The sequence below is a fragment of the Mirounga leonina genome, unplaced genomic scaffold (genome assembly GCF_011800145.1).
Source record: "Mirounga leonina isolate KUSES-001 unplaced genomic scaffold, KU_Mleo_1.0 Mir_418, whole genome shotgun sequence".
Taxonomy (NCBI): Eukaryota; Metazoa; Chordata; class Mammalia; order Carnivora; family Phocidae; genus Mirounga; species Mirounga leonina.
The window spans coordinates 5,058,354-5,077,480 of record NW_023270739.1 but is presented as its reverse complement, the minus strand read 5'-3'; the positions used below and the strand labels follow the sequence as shown (position 1 = coordinate 5,077,480).

Sequence of the window (19,127 nt, the reverse complement as noted above, 5' to 3'; positions counted from 1 at the left end):
GAATCTCTCAGAGGATGTGAGTCACTTCTGGGGCTGCACTGACAGTAAAAATCAACTCCAAGAGGGGCAGGGGTACGAAAATACAGGCTAGTCCCTAAGTGGACTCGGGGATCGACCCAGTCACAAGGCATCCCTTCGACTGGGAAGGACCAAATGCTAGATGAAATGCAGGCTGTCGGGGCTGTTCATGCCAGCACACAACCACGCCTCCAATGCTAGCTTTGTAATCCGCCAGGCCTCCGAAGGTCAGTACAGGAATGTGCCATCTGCCTGGCCCACAGCCCGAGTGTGTTCAGCACATATCTGAATGCCCTACAGGAGCTTTACTCAGATCACTCCATGGGAGTGGGCTTGCATATCCTGATCTCTATGCCTTAGTCTGGTTAGTTGTAGGATCCCAGTGTATCCTCTCCATCCTCACACTTGCTAGGTTGTCATTTAATATCAAGGCCTATCCCACCAAGGCATCTTCTGCATAACTAATCTCACAGGACAGCAGTTTCAGACAGTTCCCCACCTGCAAGCCCGAACAGGAAATGATTCGATTGCAGATATTTTGACTGCAACTCTCTTTGGCAAGAGTGTTTGGTAACTGTGGGATTGCATGAACTTCAGCTGAACATTTTATTTGATGCATCTAATGATTTACTAGAGAAGGCTCTGTGCTGATGCTTGTTCGCAACAAAAGCAACCACTACACTACCCTCTTCTAGAATGGCTGCTTTTCTAACTCACAAATCCACAGGAAAATACGCTCATGCATATTTCCAAACTACATCAGTTTTGGCTAAATAACTGTGTTTGGACATGGTTTTCTATGGTTTGCAAAAAAACACAATAATTGGCTTATTCTGAATATTTTAAGTTAATATTACGAAGGGTAGGAGATCTATAAACATAAACCCATTAGAGAGGAGACTAAAAAAGAGTTTATATACATATTTAGTTTATACACACATACACAGATAAAATCTCTCACATACAGTTCATTTTAAGGCTGCATAACACCAAAGGACAGGATATGTGTCAACCAAACTTGTGACTATAATCACTTCTCAGTGTGTGCAGCCTAGGTGGGAGCAATTGTATTAATATATCTCTCATCAACCTTTAACAGAATACATTCTTTACAGAAAATATAAAAAAAGATGTCATAAATATTTATAATCAATCACTTACTATGTACATGCCTTGGTACTAGGGACACAGCAGGAACGGAGAAGAAAAATAATAAATATAATAAAAATAACTAATAAAAATAATATATAATACTTTACAAAGCTACTTTCACACATATGATCTTATTTGACTCTATGAGTTAGGATGGCAGGCATTATACCCATGAGACAATGAAAGAAACTGGTTTGCCAAGCTTAGAGCAATTTAGCCAAACTCAGTTGGCAAGATCAAACCAAGAACTTCAAGTTCTTGACTATCATCAGCTCAGGGCTGGAACACTAGCTGCCTACCACAAAAAGGCTTTCAGCCCTCAAGGAATCAATCTCTGACCCCTAATGCCTTGGCCAGTGTTTCTCAGATGTACCAAGTTTCTTCCCAGTAAGAATCTCACCAATCTCCTGGACCAGCATCATATTCTGAATCTAATTCAAGAAAATTGTGGGGAGGGGCACCTGGGTGGCTCAGTCGTTAAGTGTCTGCTTTCAGCTCAGGTCATGATCCCGGGGTCCTGGGATCGATCCCCACATCGGGCTCCCTGCTTGGCAGAGAGCCTGCTTCTCCCTCTCCCACTCCCCCTGCTTGTGTTCCCTCTCTCACTGTCTCTCTGTCAAATAAATTTTTTAAATCTTAAAAAAAAAATTGTGGGTAAAGCTTATTTATTAATATCATTGACAATTAAAAGATCTGAGGGGCGCCTGGGTGGTTCAGTTGGTTAAGTGTTTGCCTTGGCTCGGGTCATGATCTCAGGGTCCTGGGATCTAACCCTGCTTCCTGCTTGACAGAGTCGGCCTCTCCTCTGCCCCTCCCCCCTGCTCATGCTTGCGCTCTCTCTCTCTCAAATAAATATATAAAATATATATTTTATAAATATATAATTTATATATATATATAAATTTTTTAAAAAAGATCTGAGTTTCTTCTGAAGGCTAGAATTATTAATATGAGATACTGAATAAAACTGAATTAGGACAGAGTACTCAAAATATATCTGTCATTTACGATGAACACATTTTTGCTTATGGGCATGATACTGCCCTCTAGTGCCAGGAAGCACAGTACCCTCAGCAGACTAACTCAGCTAATGCATTATTAACCACCTACTGTATAGTATAAACACACTTCACTAATAAGCACTTTAAAGGTGGGGGGGAAAAGAGAAATGGTTAAGCCAATCACACACATACAACCATAAAAACTATATAAGCCCTCAAGGTATTTATAAATATAATGGAGAAGATAAGAAATGTAAAACAAATTACTGTAATCAAGGACAGAGTTCTAAGTGCTTTGAGTTTGCAGAGAATAACTCACTAGACTACAAAGAGGACCAGCAGCATATAAACCATTTCTGGATGACTTCATACACTAGATAGGAACAAAAACCAAAAACTAGATAGGAGCCACGACCTAGAGGTAGGAAATACTATAAGGTTAAGAACATAACTAATATGTTCCAATTGAGATGGAGAACTAAGTTTGTGAAAAGGAGTAGAAGGAAGCTGGAAAGGCTGGTGAAGGTCAGACTGTGAAGGGTCTGAAACTATGCCATCCAATATGGTAGCCACTTGCCACATACACTCTTCAAGTTAAAATTAAAAATTCAGTTTCTTAGTCACTCCAGCCACATTTCAAGTCTCAACAGCCACACGTGGCTAGTTGCTATTGTACTGGACAGTGCTGATACAGTCCTGGGCAGTGCTGTACCAGAAAGTTGTATTAAACCATAAGAATCAATCTTTTAAGGCTTCTTCTAAAAAATGCAGTTCTGATCCTTGCCAAAGTCTATTAATAAAGAAAACCACGGGTCCTAATGCCATAAGGGGTAAATAAAAGTGTGGTTCCTATCCTTGTAGGCATTTCCAACTGTCAACTAAAACAACGGGAAAAGTATCACACATGGCCTCCTATGGTCCTAAACAATTCTCTTTAAAAATGTGTGCCAGCTTTTAGAATCCTTTTTTTTTTTTTTTTACTTAGGAAAAAGAAAAGACAGAGCTAAGAAAACTATGAAAGAAGGAAAAAATTATCATCAGGCATTTATCTGTAATAATAAAACACAAGACTGCGAAGAGTCACTTCCACTGGGTAGTTTTCAGTATTTGAAGAAAGAATTATCTTTATCCCTCAAACACCTGCTTCAGCCCAAAAGAAGTAATACTGGACATCCTTTATAATAAACTTTCATTATCTAATGCACAATCTATTTCCTCTGTGCAGTTTATAAAAGTGACAATCATTTAAAAAAAAAAAAACGTGTACTGGTAGAAAACATAATATGAGTTCTCTCAAGATCCAACAGACATAAAGAATTCTAGATACAAATTTCCAAGTACAGTATAAAATCAGAAAAACATATAGTCAATTGCTTTGGCTAGTTGTCTAAAATTACCATTCTGATCCTACTTATGACAAGTCTGCATCTTTATTCCATACACTGCTATACTTGAAACAAAGATATTCTTAATGTTCACACTGGGAATCTGAAACACTATAATCCTCTGGTTACAGAAAATCGACAGTAGCAGCCCAAAGCTTTAGGTCCTAAGCCATACTGTCTCTCTGCCTTTCAGATAATCTTCCCTGAAATGTTACTGTGGTGTTTCTTTGACATTAGTCTATAACACTTCTAGATATTAAAAAAAAAAAAAATCAACTCTCAATCCGTTTTTTAAACTATTCTCTTTGCAAACTGGGCACTGATAATCACTCATCAACTCGTCAGTGGATTCATTCACTGCTGATGCCACAAGCTCAAATCATCCTGTCAGATGTTAGTAAAGTCCCAAAGAAATCTTAAGAATTCAAAAGAAATGTCTACATTACATAATCAATAGTGGAGATTGTATATAAATTCTGCTAATGGACAACATTTAAAGTTTTCCAAGCTGGGAGAGAGAAAATGTTGACAATTCTTTTCCATTCATATCTGTTAGAATTTGAATGAAGTCCCTATCCCCCTTTTTTTTCCACAACTCAGAGTTCTTCTGAAAGAATTACCGAACTTTTTTGCAGAACTCAAATGTGTCCATTCTACTCCCAAAGAGTATTTTTCCAGCAGTTTCAAAATACAAAAGAGGGATGTTCACAAAGGAAAAATCCTTCATGGGTGTTAACCTAATAAACGGTTTCCTGCTATCCTTCATACATGTGGATATAATTCTAATGTAACTCTACAATTACTAAAAAGATTGGTAAGGCCAGCCCAAACTGTTCACCCTAACCCAAACTAACATGCAGTATAAGTAAAAAGCCTTCCAAGTATTATTTTATTCCAAATTATGATATCTTAGTGCAATGAGATCTCAGAGATTATCTGTAACAGAGAGAAGAAACTAAAGTCATCATCACTAGCTCCCTATTTGTATAGAACCTATGGCCAGAGTATGTTTTATTGATAAAACACTGCATTTGACCCACATAAAGGGGAAGAATCCCACCTTATAGAGTTTTTTCTTCCTCCTTCCATAATCTAGGTTCAGTACATGAGCTGTGCAAGGGTGGAAGGAAGGGAGCAAGAAAAACATCCTAAACACTGTCCCTATCAGGTCATGAAGTACACCCTATGGTACCATGCTCAGTTGTCTACCTACTGAGGGCTCAACAAGCTTTAACAAAAACCCTGAGAGAGTAAACCACCCAAAGTCAAAGCTTGGATGGCTACAGAGGAATAAGGAGGAGATAAAAAGAGTGCAGTAAATTAAGGAGGAAACAAAAGCATGCAAATCCCAACAGGATAAATATGCCAACCTTCCCGAAAACTGTGATAAGGGGCCAGGCACACTGCTGAGTAGCTGTCCTTTCCAGGCTCCAGGACAATCCACGAGAGTGGCAGGATCCTGAAGGTGGGTTGATGAGTCTTGGTCTTCTCCTCCAGGATGCTGGGGGAGACGTGAGGCTCCAAAGGCCAGGGTTGCAATAAACCTGTCTTCCTTACCTCACTCCTTAAAGAGGCCACTTATTATTTGCTGAAAATCTGATTAGCACTGCTCTTTAGGTTAAAGGGGGTACTTCATTTCTGCAGTGCTAAGGGTTGTAAGAACAGCTAGATCCCAAGTTTACTTAGGGATCATTAAAAGCAGTGACAGCAGAAGGTCAGAATCAGTAAGTCTCCTGGAAAACATTTCTTCCTGTCAGCACTGGGCCTTGACACAGACACCTCCCTCCTCTGTCCAAATGCCAAAAAGCAGGACTGGGATGATTTCAATGTGTAGAGCTGGAAGAGAAGAGGGTTCCCTTAGAGAAAATGCTCGTAGCAACCAACCAACCTCATTCACCCAAAATAGTAAACAGTTGGTTTCTCTGCTCAGAACCAAAGGCTTCTGCCAGACAAGCAGTATCACATGACCAGGTTCCCTCTTCTCTCCTCTGCCCCCCTCCCTTCCTGTGCAAAGTCTGCACCAAAGTGGAACAAGGACCTATAACACTGGACTATTTTATTTCACTTGACATTTGTTTTTAAAATGTTTACAGATGAAAGATACCAAACTGGAAGGAAGGGCAGTACCAAGGGAAAAACTCAGGAAGAATTTACTTTGAAATGAGCCACATCACAGCATCAAGAAGGGGTACCATAAACATAATGGTTAATTGGCATATGTGCTCAATGAATGAATGAGTGAATAGACACTTCTTAGCAATTTGCAGATATTTTGGTGACAAAATTCTAAAAAAAGATACAGCTCAGTACATACTTGACTTTTTCATTTAGAAAGAAAATAAAGGCTCTTAAGATGCTAGCTAGTGTTAGAGACAATATACTGCAACAGTAGCAGCCCACCAAAAATCTGAGATTCATACCCTTATTGACCTCAACTTACCTCACCATTTGATTCTACTCCTCAGATGTCATAGTCCCATCATTTAAATCACTGGGTAGAAAATCGGCACAGCTATACCAACAGACTAAACTGAAAAACCTTCACAGCTAATTATGGAAACAGCCGCCATCATAACACTCACTGGCATTTTCACCTAAGGTGGTCAGTAAGGCTGGCAGCACAGCTAGAGCCAGATGTGCCACCATATTCTTCTCCCCACAAGGCTCCCCAGCACTTGAAAGCTGAGCAAGGCAGAAAACGTAGAGGCATGGAAGCAAAAACCTCTAGTGGAACAATCTGTTCTAGGAGGAAGGCAGGCAAAGTGTAAGAATCAACTGTGTGACCATCATCTGCCATGGCCCCTACCCATAGGGCCAACCAGTGGGCTTTGAGGTAAGAGTTGCTCATAATCATCTATCCCCTTGCACTGTAAGATGTTCAATAAATATTTGTAATATGGAAAGAAAAAGAAAAATGAAAAAGAAAAAAATATATCAGAAATCCTTAATTTAAGCAACATCTTTTACCCCGAAAGACCATGTGAAGGTGGTAATTTGGCCAAATGTCAGAATACAAATGCTATCAATAAAGAATTTGCCAGTGAGGATGAGGAGCAATTGAAACTCTCAGACATTACTGGGAGAATACAAAATGATGATTTGGGAAAATAGTTTGGAAGTCTCTTATAAACTTAAACTTGGATTTACCATGTAACTCAGTAATCCCATCCCTGAATACTTAAACAAAGGGAAATGAAAACATATGTCCATATAAGGAGCTGTACATGAATATTCATAGCAGCTTTATTTTAACTGCCAAAACCTAGAAACAACCGAAATGTCCTTCAACTTGTAAATGGAATAAAAAATGGTGGTACAGCCACAGGACAGAACACTACACGGTGATAAAATACATGAACTACTACTACAGACAACATCATGTATGAACCGCAAAAGCATTATGCTAAGCGAAAGAAGGCAAATGCAAAAGGCTACAATACTGAATTTATATGAAATTCAGGAAAAGACAAAACTATAAGGGCAGAAATAAAATCAGTGGTTACCAAGGCTGGGGAATGGGGGAGGAGACTGTCTACAAAGAGGCACAATGGAACTTCTTGATGGAAATATTCCATACATCTTGATTATGGTGGTGGTTTACTTTTTATCAAAACTCACTGAACTATACCTGTAAAAGGGATGACTCTTACTGCCTATTAACTGATCTCAATTTTTAAAAGAAAGCAGATTACGAAATACCATGCATAGAGGCAGAATGGAATAATAGCAGTTAGGAATACAGGCTCTGGAGCTAAACAGCCAGGGTTTAAATCCTGGCTCTACCACTTACTAGCTGAGTGACCTGAGATCCTTAACATGCCTGTGCCTCCATTTCCTCATCTGTAAAGTGGGGATAATAGTATTTACCTCATAGCGTTACTGTAATAAATGAGTCAACATATGTAAAGCACTTAGAACAGTGTCTATCCTGCATTCAGTAAATGTAAGCTGTTGTCATCACCCGATTATGTAATGCATACATAAACATGTCGCTGTGCACAGAAGTGATTGGAAGGGTAGTTACCATCTGGGTGTGGGAATAGGCTGATTGTATTTTCTCTTTTTCTCCCTTCTGTTTATCTGTATCTTCCAAAAATTCTACATTAAACAACTACTGCCTTGTAATAAATTAAAAAATTTTTTTTCCTCAAAAAAACATTTTTTCAAAATGAAAGAAAGAACACTGGGCTGGGACTCAGGAGTTCTGTTTTTCAGCTGTGCTGCTAATTACTTAGTTTATGACCTCAAGGTGTCACCTTTGTCTCTAAAAAAGAGGGACTAGAGCAGATAGGATGTCCTCCATTCCTAAAATGGAATGGTTCTCTAAGATTTATGGTGGGACTGGGCAAGCTACACCCTTTATTTCGTACCCTTTATTTCGTTTCACTTTTCTTTCCATAACTGTCTGCCTACCATGTGCCAGGCTGTGATACAGAGAGATGAAACACCCCAGCCCCTGCCTTCATGGAACGTACAACAGGCTCTAAACAGAGTCAGACTCGTACCCAATCATACAATCTGTCAGCATGATAAGTGCTCTGATGGGAACTCAAAAAGAAGACCTAGCTGGGTTTGGAGGAGTTAGAGAAGACACCTGACCTGAGACCTGGATGGTTTAAAAGAAAAAAAAAAAAGTCAAACTAAAGAGGGGGAAGGGACCTGCAACCAAAGGGAGAGAACATACAAAAGCAAAAGGTGTGAAAATAACAACTTCTTGGGGAACAGAGGATAGAGAGAAAAGAAACAGAGAAAGGGCATTTTTGACAGCAGTATGGAAACAAAGAAAGAGGGCCAACCCCAGCAGGGGGAGGTTGGTCAGGAAGAGGGAAACGGGTACTCAGACTGTTGATAATTTCCAGAATCATATGGGACTGTAAATGCTTTATTCTTATTCAAATGTCTATATATGCAACGAAAAGACCTGGTAAATATTAGTCTAAGATGTACTTTACTATACTTAGAAATATAGCATGTACTTAGAAAAATTTTACAAACAAAAAAAGCCAGTTCGGGGCGCCTGGGTGGCTCAGTCAGTTAAGCGTCTGCCTTCGGCTCAGGTCACGGTCCCAGGGTCCTGGGATCGAGCCCCGCATCGGGCTCCCTGCTCCGCGGGAAGCCTGCTTCTCCCTCTCCCACTCCCCCTGCTTGTGTTCCCCCTCTCGCTGTGTCTCTCTCTGTCAAATAAATAAAATCTTTAAAAAAAAAAAAAAAGCCAGTTCACTTCCATATTCCATGGTTAACTGTACATCCTTGTTTATTCCATGAATAGTTATTGTGTGGGATGCCTGGGTGGCTCAGTCGGTTAAGCGTCTGCCTTCGGCTCAGGTCATGATCCCAGAGTTCTGGGATCGAGTCCCACATCGGGCTCCTTGTTCAGCAAGGAGCCTGCTTCTCCCTCTGCCTGCCGCTCCCCCTGCTTGTGCTCTCTCTGACAAATAAATAAAATCTTTAAAAAAAAAAAAGTTATTGTGTGTTATACATATGCTAGGTGCTGGGGAAAAAGGGAGACACAGACAGAAAGCAAGAGAACCAGATTCACTTTTTCTTCTGTCCAGGACCTACTGAGACCTTCTACCTCTCAGAAGCAGGATAGAGGCAATGTGACATAGTGGCTGAAAACTCTGACTTGGAACTGGAAAAATCTTTGTATAAATTCTTGCTCTTACTACCTACCACCAGTCTGGCTTTGGGGTAAGTCACTTAACCTCACTGAGCTCTCATCTCACCTGAAAAATGGGGATAACACCACCAAATTAATATGGTTTAGAATGAATTTAATGAAACAAGCAATAATCAGTATGTCAGCCATCCAGAAAATGTTCTGGAAATGGTCCCTTTTACTAATTTTAATTTTCCATCCCAAGATCTCCCACTATATAGACACAAATATACTCACAGGGTAGAAAACAGGGGGAGTAAGGTATAAAGGTCTATTATAACATTACTGAATTTACATTTTAGTGAATTCACAACTGTTTTCTCATAAAGATGTCATGCTTGGAACTAACATTTCTGAAGGATTTCTCAAACTGTTAATATCTGCCTGTATTACATGACCTAGGAAATTAAATAAAAACCATCACCCAAAATAGGGAGCCAGTCACAATCTCTTCTGGGATTCCTCGTTCTGACTAACACTGAGTCATTTAAAGAACTGAGACAAGGGCGCCTGGGTGGCTCAGTCGTTGGGCGTCTGCCTTCGGCTCAGGTCATGATCCCAGGGTCCTGGGATCGAGTCCCACATCGGGCTCCCTGCTCGGCGGGAAGCCTGCTTCTCCCTCTCCCGCTCCCCCTGCTTGTGTTACTGCTCTCGCTATCTCTCTCTCTGTCAAATAAATAAATAAAATCTTTAAAAAAAAAAAAAAAAAAAGAACTGAGACAAGGCAGAGGACTGATAAGCAGTCTGAACACGAATGTGGAAGAGGTGCCAGAGCACACTGTAGACCAATGGTTTACTGCAAGAAGACTTTTTGAAACAGAAAAACCAACATGGAAGAAGAGTTTTCTAACTGGCTGCACCTTTTAGTAATCACGTCTTTCAGGAAAAAAGAGGCACAGCAATTAATGTTTCTTCACTGCTGCCTCCCTATAATCACACATACTCAAAATTACTCTATCCATCTTTTAAAAATGTTTATTTCTTACAAATGACTTCAAGAACTAGAGTGGTCATTTTAAGATTTTAAAAGCAGAACATACCACACAAAGAGAAAATGTCTTTGTGACATTAGAGCTTAAGAGCCAAAATGATCCTATTTAAACTTCCCCCCATAAAGTTTCTTTCACAATGAAACCAAGCAGTGATACTTCAGCCCAAACAGAAGAATTTAAGAAGCAGAGGAGAACCTGGACAGGATTTTCAAGTACAATTTTTCAAGTCTACAATTTTTTACATGGTAGTAAAGTCTATGCTTATAAGCATAAGAACACCATACTTTTGTATCTCTTTCTCTTATTAGTGTAATCTCCTTTATAAAGATCAGTCTCTGTAGAGAATTCTCATGCTACCAGGGAACCCCAGGATCTTTCTGCCTACCGAATCCTACAGAGGACATCTGGCTACTCCCCTTCACTCTCCCTCCTGTCATCAGTCCACAAGGGAAGCTGGCAGCTAGTGAAGCTTCTGAACCACGCAAGCACCCGGGCTACATTCCACTCTGCTTAAAGGTCTCCAGTACTGTGTGCTGGCAAGAAGAGCCTGAAGAAAACACAAAGACAGGTTCTTCCTTTTAGGTGCAGGAAAGCTGAGCTAATGAGATCTGTTCATCAGGGCTTCCCCATAACTGCTTGTGATAGACCTAGAACATACTACCATTTGCTCTTTTTTCAGTAATCCAGGTGTCGCCAGGCAAACAAGCTCTCCACATAATGAACTAGCAACAAAATTAGAAGTGCACAGTTCAGGGGGGAAAAACTATCAGATAGTGTCAAGCTACGTTTCTGCTGGTTCTTTCTCATTACTTCATGGTCTTTGATTCCTCACATCTTTCAAAGTTGAAAGCTGCTAGAACTCCTCTAGCATAAGGCCGTCACCCCTCACTCATCTCCTCTGAAGCGAGAGTACTACATGCTCATTTTTCTGCCAATCCAAACATTCTCCCTAGAATCCAGGCTGCCCAGCAGTCACTTGCTCACCAGGTTACTCCTTTTGCTTCACAGACATCAATGCTCTATATAGTTCACATAATACACAGAAGCTCCAATCTGAAAACAGTACAAACAGGAGAGCCACTTACCTACACAGTGTTTGCAGTGTGGGAATCTGAAAGAGGTTTTGGCCCTTTTACATAGTGGGTTTATTGAGCTCCCTAAAAGGTACTGTACTCAGAGAGTCAGTTCCTTTGGACTGCTTCATAATTTTAAAAAGAGTGGTGTCCTTCATCACACATCTTAACTTGAGACTCTGATACTATTCAACAACAACAACAAATTTTTTTAAAGTAGGCTCCATGCCCAGTGTGGAGCCCAATGCAGGGCTTGAACTCACAACCCTGAGATTAAGACTTGAGCTGACATCAAGAGCTGGATGTTCGGGGCACCTGGGTGGCTCAGTCAGTTAAGTGTCTGACTCTTGGTTTCAGCTCAGGTCATGATCTCAGGGTCCTGGGATCAAGTATTGTGTCTGGCTCCACGCTCAGTAGGGAGTCTGCTTGAGATTCTCTCTCTCCCTCTCCCTCTGCCCCTCCCCACCCCTCAACCACACTCTCTCTCTTAAATAAATTAAGTGTATCTTAAAAAAAAAAAAAAAGTCAGATGCTCAACCAACTGAGCCACCCAGGTGCCTCCCCACCCCGGCAAATTTTTTTGATCAAGACTATACTACAAAGAAGGTACCAACATTTCCCAGGATACTTTTTTTTTTTAAGATTTTATTTATTTATTTATTTTACAGAGAGCAACACAGCGAGAGAGGGAACACAAGCAGGGGGAGTGGGAGAGGGAGAAAAAGGCTTCCCGCCGAGCAGGGACCCCGATGCGGGGCTGGATCCCAGGACCCTGGGATCATGACTTGAGCCGAAGGCAGACACTTAATGACTAAGCCACCCAGGTGTCCCCCAGGATACTTTTTAAAAATAAACTCTCTAAGGCCGCATAGATTCAGTGAAATTTAGATGAAAATAATTTCATAGCTTTAAATGTAGATGGTGAAGAACTCAAAGTTGGACTGGGGATAATGAGCCTTCTTTGTTTTTTGTTTGTTTGTTTGTTTTTTTAAAGATTTTATTTATTTATTTGACACAGAGAGAGAAAGCACAAGTAGGCAGAGAGGCAGGCAGAGAGGGAGACAGAGAGAAGGCAGAAGAAGTGGAGGCTCTCCACTGAGCAGGGAGCCGGACATGGGCTCGATCCCAGGACCCAGGGATCATGACCTGAGCCGAAGGCAGCCGCTTAACCGACTGAGCCACCCAGGCGCCCCCAATGAGCCTTCTTTGTAAAAGTTCATTATTTTAAGAAAACAAATATATTGTTTTATAACTGAAAACTGATTTTAAAAATTAAAAAAACAACCACCACTTGCTTTGTAATTTTAAAAAATTAACTTAGATTTCTCAAATTTCTTAGGTCTCAAATTCTCAGATAAGATAAATGCTGCATCTGCTCAGAATTCAGGCCATGCTTCTGAACATATCAATACATCAGCCTTACTGTTAGGAAACAGGAACTTTCCTGATTAATAAAACTAGGTGAATGGTGAAGAACAATTAAAATTATCTTTAACCCTTATATTTTTATGAAAAGCAACAGAACCAAAAATTACTTTCTGAACCCAGATCTTGTATTTAAACATCATCCCCACAAATTTAAGCAATCAAAATGACAAGGGGAAGCATAGCAAAGCAGTCATTTAAATAAGGAAAAGCCTAGAAAAGAGTTTGGTCAAACAGAATCTTCAATTCAGAAGTGCAAGATGTGTGATAAGGGACACTCCACTCTTTTTAAAATTATGAAACATTCCAACTTGGAACTGACTCCGAGTATACTATCTTTTAAGAAACACAGATCTGCCACCTGTTCATGTCCATCATCTTAAAACCCTGGCTCAAAACTTACCTTTTCCAAGAAACTTTCCCTAATTAACCTCAAAAAACTTTGGTCACTCCACCTGCTATTCTTCCAGCATAAAATTTTCTCTTATTTTATAGCATGACTACATCTATCTCCAACTGAATGCTAAGCTCTTTGAAGAAAAGGATTAGTATCTTTTCTTATTTTATTTTGCCACAAAATAGGGCTCTCCCTACCATAGGGCTCTACCCAATTGATACTCAATAAACATTATAAAATATCCACAGCCTCCAGTCCACTATCTTTCAACCAATGCTCACCAATTATCAAACATTTAGTAATATTATTTCATTGTTAGATTCTAGGGAAAGGGAAGTGGAAGAAGATCATACTCAAATTAGTCCCTGGGTACTGATAATGCCTAGACTGTGGTGGTCTATATTTATGTTAAAATAAAGCTTAAAAATTATTCATGAGTCTTATCCAAGCTCGTCCATACTGTATCTAATCAAGAGACTGCATGGTATTAATAGGCAGGTGCTCTGAAGTCAAAGGTGTGACCCTTACCTCCAGCACTTATCACTAGGTGCCAGTTTCTCTCAAAGTAAAATTTTACTTAACTTGAAGGATTGCTGTTAAATGAGATAACTATTTAAAGCACCTACTAAGGGGGGGAGTTTAGTCAATATGGGGTAGTTATCATACTGTTAGAATTATTACTAATTATAAGGCTAAGAAAAATTATTCATAATATGAACTGTACTACACTGAAGTGCACTATGGCATCAATTCTCTGGTTAAATATGGTACATAAAATATAATCCCTTCCTGAATGTGATCTGTTTACCACTGTGATAAACTTCCCCAGAAAGTGATCTCTGCTACACGGTAATTTGCCAAGAATCTGGGGAAGAAGGTTTTGCACAGATGTAAAGACATATTTCCCGGCAAAACTCAGTTTTATTCACCATTTTCATATTAATAGATGCCTTAACTGAATGCCAGCTTTTCACTGTTAACAACCTATTGCATTTGTCCCCTGATCCCTTACAATCCACATCTCTCCAGCATTTCAAGATGTGGCTACAGTGTCCAAAGAGGCTGGGCTTTCATATGGCTTATTCAGCAAACTTGTTAAGAATCCTAATTAAGTCCTGATTGGAGAGAGATTAAAGTTAACAATGAGCTATCACTTTCCACCCATTAGATCAGTCAAAAATTTAAAAGAGTTTATAACAACTATATCTAGCAGAGAGGTGGGGAAAATGGTACTCTCAAACATGACTGGTGGAAATGTGAAGTGTCACAATCTTTTAAAAAACAATTTGGCTATGGCAGCTAATGAATTGAAAATACATATTCTCCCTAATTCATCAGTTCCATGCCTAAGAATATGCACCACAGAACTACATACATAAAACATATGTAAAAGAGAGGTTTATTGCAGCGTTTTTCATCATGGCAAAAAAGGAAAGAAGTAAAATGAATATAATATCCATAACTAATTTAATAGTCATTAAAAAGAACTAATTTGAGCTATGTCAGATGATGTAGGATTTCCATTAAGTATTGTTTATTTTATTTTATTTTATTTATTTGAGAGAGAGAGAGAGCACGCATGTGAGAGAGAGAGAGAGAGAGCACAAGCAATGGAGAGGGAGAAGAAGGCTGCCCATCGAGCAGGGAGCCCGATGTGGGGCTCAATCCCAGGACCCTGGGATCATGACCTGAGCCCAAGGCAGCCGCTTAACTGACTGAGCCACCCAGGTGCCTCCCCCCATTAAGTATTGAGTGAGAATAACAAAAGGAAAAAAAAAACAAAACATGTAATTTCATTTAAAAACAAGTCATAGCAAAAAAGAAAAAAATACTGTGTGTATTTGTACGTACATATGGATCTGTAATAGGATTATGTGTGTGCAGAGAAAAATATGGAAGGACATACACTAAGTTGTTTACATGGTTTGGGGGTAAAGACTCACCAGTGTGGGGGGAATACTGAAGAACAGAGGGAATGCTAAGCAAAAAAGTCTGCACTTAAAAAATAAGGATGCAAAATTTCAGATTTATGCATCTATGTACAATTATGTTTACATGTAGATTGAGGTACAAAGACTTAACTAAATTTTAAAAATAATAATCCCCTACATGGGGAGTGATGAATCATGACTTTAAATAATTTATCCAATTATCTCATTCTGATTGCTGCATCTGTCAGCTGATATTTTTTACACCATGTCTCTAAAATTAATGACCCCCCCATCTATCACCACCTTCACAGTTTCCACAGCAATAGCACCATCAGCAAATAGCTAACACACTGCACTAGCTACCAAGCAAGCACAAGTGATACACAACAAAAATTTACTTTATAAAATATAACCATGAAACACTGTTGAGTACACTATTATTTCAATTCTTTAGTGGCCAAATAGAATAAATACTGATCATGCTTATTCTGGTTGGTGAGTTCTGCCTAGAACAGATGTTGGCCTCCATCAGCACCTTGTTGAAACCTACCGTGCACCCAAAGAGAAGCATACTCTAATCTTAGGAACAAAAATGTGTCCCCAAACCCCAGTTAGTATAGAAAAAACTATTACTAATGTTCTCCACCTTAAATAAACTTCCAATTGAGATACATCAGAAGGCATTCCATCCATAGAAAGTGGCAGTGTGCAGAAATAAATCTTATTGGGAATAGACAAAACCATTTTTTCACATTCCACCAGCAACTGTGCTTTAAGCTTCTCTTATTTACTTAATCAAGTGGGAGATGAAACTGTCCTCAGCTGCTACTAGGAGAAACACTCTTTCCTAGAAGCCACTATGCTAAAGTTAACAATAGTACATGTGCCTGTTACTGTTCTGTGTGCTTTACACATATCAACTCCTTCAACCTTCACAAAAACCCAGTGGTTCTTAACCCAGGGCAATTTTTCCCCCAAGGGGACACACAGCAATTATCTGGAGACATTTCTGCTTGTTACAACTGGAGGGTGGCTACCGACAGCCAGCAGCCAGGAAATTCTGCTAAATACCCTACAACACACGGGACAGCCCCAGACAACACAACCCCAAATGTCAACAGTGCTCAGGCTGAGAAACCCTGCAGTGAGCCCATGAGGTAGGTACTACTGTTGTTCCCATATTTCAGATAAAGAAACTGAGGTCCTGAGAAGATAAGTAACTTGCCTAAGTCCACAGACCTAACAGATGGCAAAGCCAAAATCTGAACCTAATAGTGTAGCTCCAGAGTTTATCCTCTTATCCTTTCACAAGAAAGAAAGATGCTAGTTAGGAAGCTTACCCCACAACTTTCTCTCCCCTTCCTAGATTTCAGGCTTGTTTGGAAGAATGAATTATTTATCTGTACATTCATTCTAAATTCCATCTACCTGACCACCTATCCATTCAATGAGTATTCACTGAGCATCCACTATGTGCCAGATACTGCTCAAAGCAATTCTAGGTGAATAAGACCTCTGTCCTTGTGGTACGTATGTTCCTCACTCATATACATTCCTCCACCGTCCTTATTAGACTCTCACCATCCATGTCTCTTCCCTTTCTTTTTAATATTTCATTTATTTTTTATTAACATATACTGTACTATTAGTTTCAGAGGTAGAATTTAGTGATTCATCAGTTGCATACAACACCCAGTGCTCATTACTTCAAGTGCCCTCCTTAATGCCCATCACCCAGTTACCCCATCCCCCCACCCACCTCCCTTCCAGCAACGCTCAGTTTGTTTCCTTAAGAGTCGCTAATGGTTTGTCTCCCTAAGATTTTATTTTTTTAAGTAATCTCTACACCCAATATGGGGCTCAAACCTACTACCCTGAGATCAAGAGTCGCACGCCCCACTGACTGAGCCAGCCAGGCGCCCCTCCTGTTTCATTTTTCCTAATAACACACATCATTCCTAATAATATGTTATACATTTGCTTGTTGTTACTGACCTCCCTTACGAACAGAACTCCACGAGAGCTCTACGTGCAGAATTGAGAAGTCCACCTGGCACACAGTAAGCATTCAATAACCAGGTGTCGAATGACTGGATGAACAAATGTCTTTTCAAACTAATCATTTCCTCATGACTGCCATCTCTTACCTGGACTTCCGCAACTGCCTCTTATTTGGTCTCCCTGCCACCTTTCTTAGCCCCCTTCAATTTATCTTCTACACAAAACCGGAATCATCTTTCTAAAATGCAAATCTAATGCCACGCCTCTACTCCAAACCCTTTAATGACCTCCCGCCACTCTTAGGATAAAGTCAGAACTCCTAACATGGCTTTTAAGGCCCCCTTGAATCTCAAAGTTACGTTCTTACCACTCATCTTCTCAAATTTAATTGCTGTAGTCATGGAAGAAGCAGTAAGAGCTAACATGTATTGAGCACCTGCTGTGTGCCAGGCACTAATCTAAGGGCATTATATGTCCTAAATCATTTACTCCCAAATTGAGGTCGGAGTTATGTCTATTTTCAGATGGGGAAACTGAAGCACAAAGAAGTAACTGTCCAAGGGCAATTAGTAATTGGTAAGGCCAGGATGTAAACCCAGGCAATCAGGCTCCGGAGCCCTCACTCACATCCATGATCCTATGCTCTCTATACCAACTCTAACAAAAGTCCCTCAGCTCCTCGAATGTACTATTTCACTTCACACCTCCAGGCCTTCACATCTCTCTGCTGGAACATCCTTCAGATCATAGCTTAAAACATCCCGTCCTTTGCAAGGCCTTTCTGTGATGTTCCCTAGCATTGTTTGGATCCCCCTGCCCTGTTCTCCCATGGCATTCTGAATTTCTCACTATAACCCCCATTCTATTTTATTATAGTTACTTGTCTGTTTTCACCAGTAAGTTTCAGGCTGCACAAGAACCCAGACCATGTCTATCTTGTTCAGCACTGTATCCCCAGCATCTGGCCCACACCCTGGGACACATGAGGGGCTGAGAGAATAATTCCACATGGCACTAGCACCACGAAGCCTTTCCTAACCACCTTTCAAAAGTCACTCACTGTGGGCGCCTGGGTGGCTCAGCTGGTTAAGTGACGCCTTCAGCTCAGGTCATGATCCCAGGGTCCTGGGATCGAGTCCCGCATCGGACTCCCTGCTCTGCGGGGAGCCTGCTTCTCCCTCTCCCACTCCCCCTGCTTGTGTTCCTGCTCTTGCTGTGTCTCTCTCTCTGTCAAATAAATAAATAAAATCTTTAAAAAAAAAAAAAAAGTCACTCACTGTTTCTCTAAGAACTCTGCTCATATGACACATGTTTTATGCCTCATATTTTGTTATGTACCTATTAAAAAAGGATGTATATACATATTGTTTTTCTGTATGCTTGTGAAAAGCAGATTATTTTATACATTGATGAGACCTTTGAAGTGACTTTCACAAACTTAGCACTTAAAATATTGTGTACAAGGGATGACTCTATTATTTCTTACAACTGCCTGTAAATCAACAATTATCTCAATAAAAACGCCAATTTAAAAAGTAATTATGGAAAGAAATAGATTGATAAATAATTATTCAAGAGCTTAAAATGACCCCCCACTATCTGGTGAAGGACAAACTCTCTGACTTAACATTCAGGGTCCTCAATAATCCAGCTCCTTGTTACCTATTCAACCCAATCTTCTCCTGCAACTACCCCACACGTCCTATTCTAACCAAGTGAAAACTTTACTCTTCCTCACATACCATGCCTAGTCTAGTTTCCAGATCCTGTCTTAGGATATGCTTCCTATCTGAATACCATCTGATTCACCCTTCCCTCCTCTGACTCCTCTCGTCTATCCAAACTGCACTTTTCCCCTAAGGTCCAGCTTTAATCTCACCTCCACTGTGAAGTTTTCTTGACCTCATTTATCTCTTTTTTCTTAGAATCTTATAATCCTCTGTAACCCCTGTACCTCCAATAAGCATATAAATTTCCTGAGTTTCAGAATCATTCTTTCCACTTCTTGGGAATCCCCCAGATTACCTATCAGAGTGTTAAGTATATGATCAATAATTAATAAATACTTACTGATTAAAGTTTCACACTAATCA

The 19,127-nt window shown here is 40.0% G+C and overlaps 1 protein-coding gene across 6 annotated transcripts in view; it reads right to left on the bottom strand.

Annotated features, from left to right (window-relative positions):
- MRTFA (myocardin related transcription factor A) overlaps window positions 1-19,127 on the bottom strand; it is a 195,351-nt gene that overhangs the window by 53,340 nt on the left and 122,884 nt on the right. Inside the window, exon 1 of one of the 6 annotated variants that reach the window (XM_034987453.1) lies at window positions 4,927-8,615. The exons of the other annotated variants lie outside the window; for them this stretch is intronic. The gene's annotated coding sequence lies outside the window, so the exon portion shown is untranslated. Of the gene's footprint in view, window positions 1-4,926; window positions 8,616-19,127 lie in introns of those variants that run through there. 6 annotated transcript variants of the gene reach the window in all.